We start from the raw sequence: 10173 nt of genomic DNA on the forward strand, positions 1-10173 counted from the left end.
CTCGAGCTGAGTGTGTGGACATAGGACTAGGGTTCACTCTCTTGAGTTGAACCTCATGTCGACCCACTTACACTAGACATCAATCTAGTGGTCTTAGTTTTACAACCTCTCTCTCGAGCAAACCGAAAACACATAAATAAACTTGTATTTGCAACTACAAATTCATTAAATTCATCCACAACCACTAAACAAAATCACATTTTAACTACGAATAGACTATCAGCAAGCAAGACCCAACAATTATCTTTAACCCATATTCGCTAAATCACACCCCAAGAATTGGGGCTTTTAGCCACACATGTATAAGAGATAGAAATTTATACCAAATTGAGTTTGCATTCAACTAGATATGAAGATTTAAGTCTTGATACAGGCCAAAATTGAAGAATCCAAGAGACCCAAATCTAAATCTTGAAGATAAAACCCTTTGGAACTTCAAGTCTTCAAAACCCTCTCAAACTTAGAGCAAAACTATCAAAAAGTACTATTCTATAAGAAAATTATAATAATTGTTCGACTTTTAAAACTACAACTCTAACTAGTATTTATAGCTTTCACAGATTTATGCTACAACGGATCATTCGGCATCGATAGTCAGAATCGCCGATCAACTCAGTGATTCACCCTTTGGTGTAGTTCATCGCCGTCTTGCACCAGCCTGCAGCATCATCGTGCTCTGGGTCATTGCGTGGCATGGTACTGCTTCGCAGAACTTCTCGGCGATGCGCCGTCTGCTCCCTTTTTCCGCCGACTTGATCCTTTTCTTCAGGGCTTAACACACTGGAACAAAAGGCGAAGTAAGACCCTTCGGTGACTCGCCAAGTGGACTTGGTGATCCTCAGGCCTTCATTTCTTCGTTCTTTTCAGCCATTTCGTTCCTTTTTGCGACGTAGAGTCCATGCTTTCCTTCAAACATCAAATACCTAAACTTAAGGGTTTTCATCAGATATTGAGATAAAATAAGCATTTGAGGACACAATTTTTATTAAAATATAGCCTTAAATGAGTCCAATTTGTGGACTCATCAACATCCCCAACTTAAACTTTTGCTTGTCCTCAAGTTCAGCCGTTCAAAAAGGGTGTCTCGAACAGTGCTATACAAGACTCAATCATGAATGCACACAACAAGACTCAATTTACCTATGCAAAGATCAATTGTGTACTCAAAGATTCAAGTTGTGACTCACTATTACCAAAGATTCTCAAGCTCGCAATACTTGCTTCAAATGCAAGTTCAAGCTCAACAAAAGCCTTTAAATGCCCTCACACAAATGATGATTCCATTTTCACACGCAAAGGTAAAATCCATTTTAAAGTTCAGGAATCAGATACAACGCTCACACTCACAAAAATGAACACAATGCATGCTTTCATCCATAGGTTTGCCCATATTTTCCAATCAACATTTGCTTCGACTTTCTCAAGATCATAAAGGTCTTATCAAGGCTTGTAACAAGGTTGAGTGTAAAGGGATGGTCATTTAGGCTGAGTGACTCTTATCGTCATGAAATGTGGTGCTCTCAACACTTCCTTTCTTTTTCCTTCATCATTTTCATTAGTGCATCATAGGTCATCCTATTATTCACTTCCCATGGATTGTTCGAAACCCTATTTCTTTGGTACTTTATTCCAGAATTTTTTTCATTCTTTTTTTTTCTTTTTTTTATGGAGGGGTTTCATCTTTCTTAAAACCATGGGTAAGAGGAGACTTTCCTTGCACTTCTTGACTTGCCCTATCTTTTCACCACACCCCCTACTTAGGCTTTTGGCCTAAGTTGGCTATTCAACTAACCACAATTCTAGAGGATTATAGGTAATAGATTAAGAAAGGCCTAGTTTTCATCAAGTTTCTTCCAAAGAAGGGAAAGGCTCAACGGGTGTTCAAGAGAGAATCACATGCTCACAAGGTAAGTCACAAAAGAGGTATATGTTAAATTGGTTCACACACTTGGAAGTTGCCTAAGATCATATCAAGAGAAAGTCTTACTTAGTCAACCGGACCAACAGGGCAAATTCTAGGTGTTGTCATACATGGTTCCAAGTAAGCTTATCACACAAGGCATCGACACTTAAGTCTAACAAGACTCCACACTTTTGCTAGTGTGCAACGGTCATCACAAGAGAATCGATTTGATAAATGGCTAATCACAATGAGATGCAAAAGAGTTCACATATTGTCTATGCAACTTCATTTGGCCTCATCGTAGCCGTGCATTCATGTTCGTTCGATTGTAAGCACTATTCAAGTCATCAGTATTGATCGGGACTAACACTTAAATTTTGCAAAAGAACAGCCACATTCATCACACAAGAGGTGGCAAAAATTTTCGGACGGGGTCAAAATTATTTTGCAATTTAAATAAAAGGAGCCATAAGCTCAAGCATCCATAAAAAAGCAGTATTAACACAATTTTAAAATACAACGGCCCAAATATATACACAAAACACGAACAAAAATAGCACACAAAAGGTGTGAGGGAGGAAATGAAGAAAGACAAAGAGGGAGGAAAAAGAGGGGATCCTGGCTACTCAGTCGCTCCATCTTCCTGGGCATCAGTGCCTAATGTGTTATTTTGAATCTAGGTGTCAGTGCTTGGGGTCATGTTTGAGGTTCGGGCATCAAGAACCGGGGATATTTCTGATGCATCGACCCTGTTAGGTCCATTAGGAGTGACCTCCTACAAATTTTCCCAATGGGGATGTACAGCAACATAGAATTCCCTAGCCCATGAAGGTACTTTTATGGTTTCTTGGAATTTTTGAAATAGGTATCCGACCAGAAGATGCATAGACCTCCTTGACTCCCTTGCCCTTTCCCTTATCTTTCTTCCCACTAGACATGGGCGGTGTAGTAGCCTTGCCTTTGGATGTAGCGGGCTCCTCATTCATCATCTTCCTTTCAGTTTTCTCTTGGGTTGGTACAATTCTCTCGGTAGCTTTTGGTTTCGCTATATTTGCAAATCCTCAAGAAGAATCAATGAGATTGGCTCTAAAGGTCTGGTGAGTCAGCCAAAAGTTGAAATGCATGCAAGATCAAAGGGGCAGAAAAAGGGCGATCAAGAATACTTTCGGCGAGTCACCAAGTACTTTTGGCGATCTCAGGCTTCTCGCCGAAAGTTACAGCATTAAACATCAAATTCCACAAGAAATTAAAGTGTGATGAGAGCGTCTGGCGAACCGCCAAGTAGTTCAACAGGCTAGACCTAGCTCGCCAAATAGCCTAATGATATTCTCAACCCACCTTCTCGAATTCAACCCCTTAATCCCCAAAAACAAAGTCAACACATGCACTAGTGAGATTTAACTCAGATTCATAACATCCAAACACAATCCTATAAAATATACTTCTGCTAAAAGCACAAACAGACGGGGTCTCAAGACTTATAAATAAATTGAGCCATATTTAGAGACTAATACAGGCACACACAAGAACAAGATACAGATATTGCAAATGAGTACAAATTCTATAAAATAGTTTCGAGTGTCAGGCAACCAACCTTTTATGCCGATAACGGTAAGACTAAAATGCAAAAAAATAAAGAAATCCAACTCGAGCACAAATCAACTAACTGAAATACTAGTGAGATGCAAAAATAAGAGAAATACTACCTTGGTGTGGGTTTGTGAAGTTTAAAAGCGAGGAAAACTGAAGAATTTGGACTCTTAAGACATGTGGCCTTCATAAACTATCCAGTTCGCGTCCACTCAGTGACATTAGTCGCACTGGCCAATCCATTCGGTGACACACCGAATGGTTATTTGACTCGCCGAGTTTTACAAGACCTTCAATCAACGAAAGGGTCCAAACGGCGATCTTAATCGTGGTCGTCGACCTGGTTGGCAACACGCCCAACTGATTCTCAAACTCATCGAGTTTTATAGGCTCCAATTTATACGTGTGTTGAGCCAAACGGCGGGTCAAGTCGGGTACGCCGACCTCTTCGGTGATCTGCCGACTGACCATTTTGATGCCAATCTGCATTTTCCAAACACTTTCCACACTTAAACATGTACAACCAACACACCATTATTTATAAAAGAAAAAGAAAACAATAAATGGAATTGGATTGCCTCCCAAATAGCGCCTTAGTTAACGTCATGGCACGACTCGAGTCACCATTTAAGCATCAAAGTTGGGGTTATCCATATCATCACTAGGCAATCCCCTATTTTTCTATGAATGGAGTTAAGGCAATGCATGACTCATAAGGTTCTCGAGCAGCTGAACAGCTCTGGAATGAGACCAAATCATTCGCTTCATCCTTTCAATGTCTTCTTTAAATTCTTCCAGCTCTCTATCTTGCTTAGTTGCCTTGTGGAGAATGGTTGATAGAATTCCCTCAATGCGTTTAACTTCATTTTCCTCGAGATTTCTTCACTCCTGAGGAGGGAAATATTAATCCTTTCTCTAGCACTGAGCCTCGATCTTTACCATCTTTTTGGCCAACTCATCCATCTGAGTCATCAATGCGGTCATCATAAAGTCCTTTTCTGGTTCTTGGTTCATTTTAGTCATGTTGTCAAGCAGTTGGACTGCCATTGCATAGGACTACTTTGCAATATCACCCGATATAAGTTGGTCGACCACCCTCTTGTTTCCGGGGTCAAGACCTATGTAGAAGCAGTCAAGAAGGATTATGTCGGGAATGTCATTAATTGGGCATTCAGTGATCAGTTATTTAAACCTTGCCCATGACTTGTGGACCCTTTCGCCCTCCAATTGCTTGAAGGTTAGGATTCTATCCCGAATTATCATTACCTCTAATGGAGGAAATTCCATTATCTCACAAGTGTTGGTTGATATATTCACCTCCTCTGCTTTTGAAGTACAAATCAACAAACCAAAGCTAAAAACAAAGTTAGTAAAACTACAACTAAGAAGAATAAAAATTCTACTAATCTAAAAATTCTCAATTAACACCACTCCCCGGTAACGGCGCCATTTTGATGTTTGCGTAATCAAGACACAACTTTTGATGCAACTGTCTACGATCGTACAATAGTTTAGTAACCCAACCAAGGGTTGGGATCGTTCCCAAGAGAGTGGTTTTGAGAATTAATAGAAAAATAAAATTTAATTCTAACTAGTCATAGCTAATGATATTAATGATTAAAAATATTGTAAGTTAAAAGGGGACACAAAAGTGTCAATTAACAATGGGGTGGGGTTTTTGTCACTAGTAAGTAACAACAGCAAAATCAACAAGGGTTTCTAAGTAATGAGAGAGAATCTTTGGGATGTAATGGGAATATTGGTTAAGCTAGATTATTGGGTACATGCTTTTGATAGAAGATTCATAGAATAATTGTGACTAGGCTAGACTTTAAGGGGGATAAGCTCTCTCTCGAGCAACTTACCCCGTTTCAAATGTGTTCCTCTCGGACACCCACTTGTCGCATGAAGAACAGCCTACGCCTTAACCCACTCACTCTCTCGGGCTGAGTGTGTGGACATGGGACTAGAGTTCACTCTGTCGAGCTGAACCTCATGTCGACCCACTCACACAAGCCATCAATCTAGTGGTCTTAGTTTTACAACCTCTCTCTCGAGCAAGCCAAAAACACAAAAATAAACTTGTATTTGCAACTACAAATTCATTAAATTCATCCACAACCACTAAACAAAATCACATTGAAACTACGAATAGACTATCAGGAAGCACGACCCAATAATTATCTTAACCCATATTCATTAAATCACACCTCAAGAATTGGGGTTTTTAACCACACATGTATAAGAGATATAAATTTATACCAAATTGAGCTTGCATTCAACTGGGTATGAAGATTAACGTCTTGATACATGCCAAAATTGAAGAATCCAAGAGACCCAAATCCAAATCTTGATGATGAAACCCTTTGAGACTTCAAGTTTTTAAAACTCTGTCAAACTTAGAGCAAAAATATCAAAAAGTACTATTCTATATGAAATTTATAATAGTTGTTCGACTCTTAAAACTACAACTCTAACTAGTATTTATAGCTTTCACAGATTTGTGCTGCACCGGATCATTCGGTGTCGTTAGTCGGAATCGCCGATCAACTATTCGCCCTTTGGTGTAGTTCATCGCCGTCTTGCACCAGCCTTCAACATCGTCGTGCTCTGGGTCATTGGGTGACATGGTACTGCTTCGCAGAACTTCTCAGCGATGCGCCGCTTGCTCCCTTTTTCTGCCGACTTGATCCTTTCCTTCAGGGCTCATCACACTGGAACAAATGGAGAAATAAGACCCTTTGGCGACTCGCCAAGTGGACTCGGCGATCCTCAGGCCTTCATTTCTTTATTCTTTTCAGCCTTCTTGTTCCTTTTTGCGACGTAGTGTCCATGCTTTTCTTCAAACATCAAATACCTAAAACTTAAGGGTTTTCATCAGATATTGAGATATAATAAGCATTTGAGGACACAATTTCTATTAAAATATATTCCTAAATGAGTCCAATTTGTGGACTCATCAAAATTCTTGATTGATCATGAAGTATTTTGGGGTTGGGTTAATCTTGATTTGTTTTTTTTAGTTTTGTTAGATTTGTTGAGCCTAATAAAGGTCAAATTTCAACTACAGTTGATGGACCCACGAAAATCTCTTATCGATACAACTAAATAGTAAATTCTTAATACCAAGTATGTGAAAAAACTCTTATCCATACCACTAAATTGTAAGATTAGAATACATATCGTGTGAAAAACTCTAATTGATGCCAATAAAATCTAATTCAAGCATACCTATTATGCGAAAGACTCTCATCGATACCGTTAATTTGTAATATAAGAACACATATTGCATGAAAGACTCTATCGTTACTGCTAAATTCTAAACTGACGAATGACAATACCTACTGGATCAAAGTTTTAGGGGATATGTTGTAGATTTGGTAGACTCTGATCCTAGAGGTTAAAGGGATGTTAAAGGATTTGAACCTGAGCAGATATATGTTCCTCTTTCTACCTATGACTTTGTTTTGATTTCTTGGATTACTTTTTTAGTTTGAATTTTAAATTTTAAATTTTAAATTTCAAATCTTGTTATAGATCCATAGTAGTTGTTGTTGTGTTATTCTTATAGTTTGTTGTTCTTCTACTTCCACCTTTTGCTTTTGGATGCCACTAAATTATAATCTAAGAACACCTATTATGTGAAAGACTCTCATCAATAGCACTAATCTGTAACATATGAACCATTAAATTGTAAACTCACAAATCACAATACCTGATCCTACAGTCCAAAGGACTGCTAAAAGATTTAAACCTGGGAAGATTTTTGTTTCACTTTATTCTACATTTCACTTTGTTCCCCTTGGTTGAAATAGTAGACAAAACATATGTATTTACTAATCCCAACAAAACAAGCTTCTATTTATAAACTAAGCTAGACTTTCAAAGTATGACGCATTTTTTAAGTTAACAAAGTTCCTAATCATTTTTGTTATTAATTTATTTTTCTAATTAAGTTTTTTAATTGAACCTACTACAAACTTGCAACATCCCACCTTAGAAAGAGATAAATTTAGAAAGAACTAATTTGGAAAAAGCCAAATTTGATATTTTACAAGTTATGCTTAAGTTATGAGTTTTTGGTCAACTTCAAAGGACCATAACTTTTAGTACAGGATGAGTTTGGTGGCCCATAAAATGTCAAATGAAATGTCTTTGAATCCACTTTACAACGCCACTGCAAAGGTTTCGAGTTTGGATGAGGGAGATATGCCCATTTGAAGTAAGCGTGTCCAGTTAAGGAAAGTTACCCGAATTAATAAGGGGTATTTTGGTCATTTCCTTACCCCATCAGGTTTAAATGAGTTTTATAATATTTTGGGGTCAAATTTGATTTGGGTCAGTTTTACAAATCCCAAATACTATTAGGGTTTTGAGAAGAGGAAAAGAAGAAGAAAGAGGAAAGGTTCAAGGCATTCGTCAAGATTCGTGAGCTTTTTCGAGGGATTACTAATGAGTTCGAGATTTTGACTCATTTAGAGCTTTTTTTTGATAGTATAAGTATCCTCAAATGCCTATTTTATGCTCTAAACTGATGTTAAAGTGTTAATTTGCAGTTATGAAAGCTAAGGAGCAAGGCAAGGACATTACCAAGCAAAAGGGAACCAACCAGCTGAAGAAGTGAAGAAAAGTGATCCCGGTGATCGTCAAGACCACTCGGCGAACCACCGAGTGGATCTTTAGCTCGCCCAAAGTTCCAGTGTGCCAGACCTGGAGAAGAACCAACTTGGCGACATAAATAGGCAGTCGGTGAATCGCCAAACGACTCCGCGATGGCAATCTTGATCGCCCAAATTTACAGGCCCTGGAGGACTGATGTCCAATGCAAATTGGCGATGGAAGGGAGCTAAGGTCAGATCGCCGACCAGGTTATCGAGGCTCGACTAACTTCGCCCAATGGCCTTTCAGGCCAAAAAATGGACAACTATGAATTGAAATTTTAAATGCAGAGAAAGGAGTTCTGATCCCCAAGTTTGAGAGTGAGTTTTCTATTAGTTTTTTAGTTTCCATTGTAGACTTTGAGTATTTCTAAGCTTAACTTTTAGGATTTGCAAGTGGGTAGTTGAACTTAATCAATTTGGAGCATCATAAAGGCTTGGAGACTTTTACCCACCTAATGGCTAATCTAGTTGGTAATTGTTTTTATCTTTTCATGATGCGTAGCTTAAACCCAAAATTATTGGGGTGTGATCATGTTATTATGGGTTCAATTGGCTTATGGGTATTGTTATTTAATGATTTAAATGCTTAATTGAAGTGGGTTTAGTCATTAGCTGTGTTTTAATCTATGAATTGTAGTTGCAAATGCAATTCTAACTAAGAGTTTTGGGCTTGCTTGAGAAAGCGGTTTTAGAACCAAATCTTTTGATTAATGATTGTAGTTGATGGGTTGATATGGGTTCAGCTCGAGAGAGTGAATCCTAAACTCGATTCTACCTATCTAGCTTGAGAGAGTAGATGAATTAAGGTTTTGGGATGTTCTTATTTATAAGCTTACCGAGGTTTGAGAGAACTCACTTGAATCGTAGTAGTTGTTCGAGAGAAAGTTATTATGCTTATAGTCTAGCCTACCCACTGAGGTTTAGCAATTCGTTAGTAATTTTAATTACCCATATAGTGAAATTATTCTATAATCGATCACATCTCGAGAATTCCTCTCTATATTGTTGTTTCCTCTATTTTGTTTGTGTTTTAGCTGATAATTGTCAATTCAACCCCCTCCCCCATTTGACATTCGTTGTCAACCCCTTCGACTTGTTTGTATGTTTTCGATAATTTATATTCCTATAACCGCTTAGACCATAGTTGTACTTCATAATATAATTGGAACATGTACCGCTCCCTGTGGGTTCAACCCCAACTCTTCATTGATTTTTTACTAGTTAACATCGTCTACACCTAGAATTGATGAGGTGTATTGAGCGTTAATCAAAAAATTGTGTCGCTTCCGGGGAGTGGTGTTGTTTAGAATTCTATTATTAAAGTTGAATTGTGATCTTTTTATGTTGTAGTTGAATCGACTCACTTTGTTGGTTGTGTTTGTGTTTGAACAGATGAAGAAATGAGCGTGAACGAAAGTAATGGTAGCATAATTGGCCACCAAGCGCTATAGAAAACTTGAACGATGTTAATGACCCTATCCAATTGGGTGATGTTGGGGCTATACGTCTACCTCCTGCTGAAGGGAACATTGTTTTTCATGCCACTAGCACAATGCTTCAGCTCTTACAAATGAAAGGATTGTTTGGAGGGATAGCTCATAAGGATCCCCATGAGCACATTCGAAATTTCATCGAAGTTTGTGGACCATTCTCGTTCAAGAATATCTCTCAAGAATCAGTCCGCCTTCAATTATTTCCATTTTCTTTGATCTCCCAAGGAACTCCATTACCACTTGGGATGAGCTTACTGTAGCTTTCTATGTGAGGTACTTTCCCCCATATAAAATGATGACGTTCAGAGATAGTATTCAAGGTTTTAAATGGTTGGAAGGTGAATTAGACGTGGGTGAGGTTTCAGAAGTTGGTACTTCAATGTCTGACTCATGGACCTCCCAACAACGTCTTGTTGCAATACTTTTATAGGAGTCTTGACTCGGTAAACAAAGGAGTGGCTGATCAACTTGTTACCGGAGGTATAATGCAGCATACTTACGAGGTTGAATCTCAACTCCTTGATGG

This window comes from Solanum stenotomum, chromosome 11, assembly GCF_019186545.1.
Source record: "Solanum stenotomum isolate F172 chromosome 11, ASM1918654v1, whole genome shotgun sequence".
Classification (NCBI taxonomy): Eukaryota; Viridiplantae; Streptophyta; class Magnoliopsida; order Solanales; family Solanaceae; genus Solanum; species Solanum stenotomum.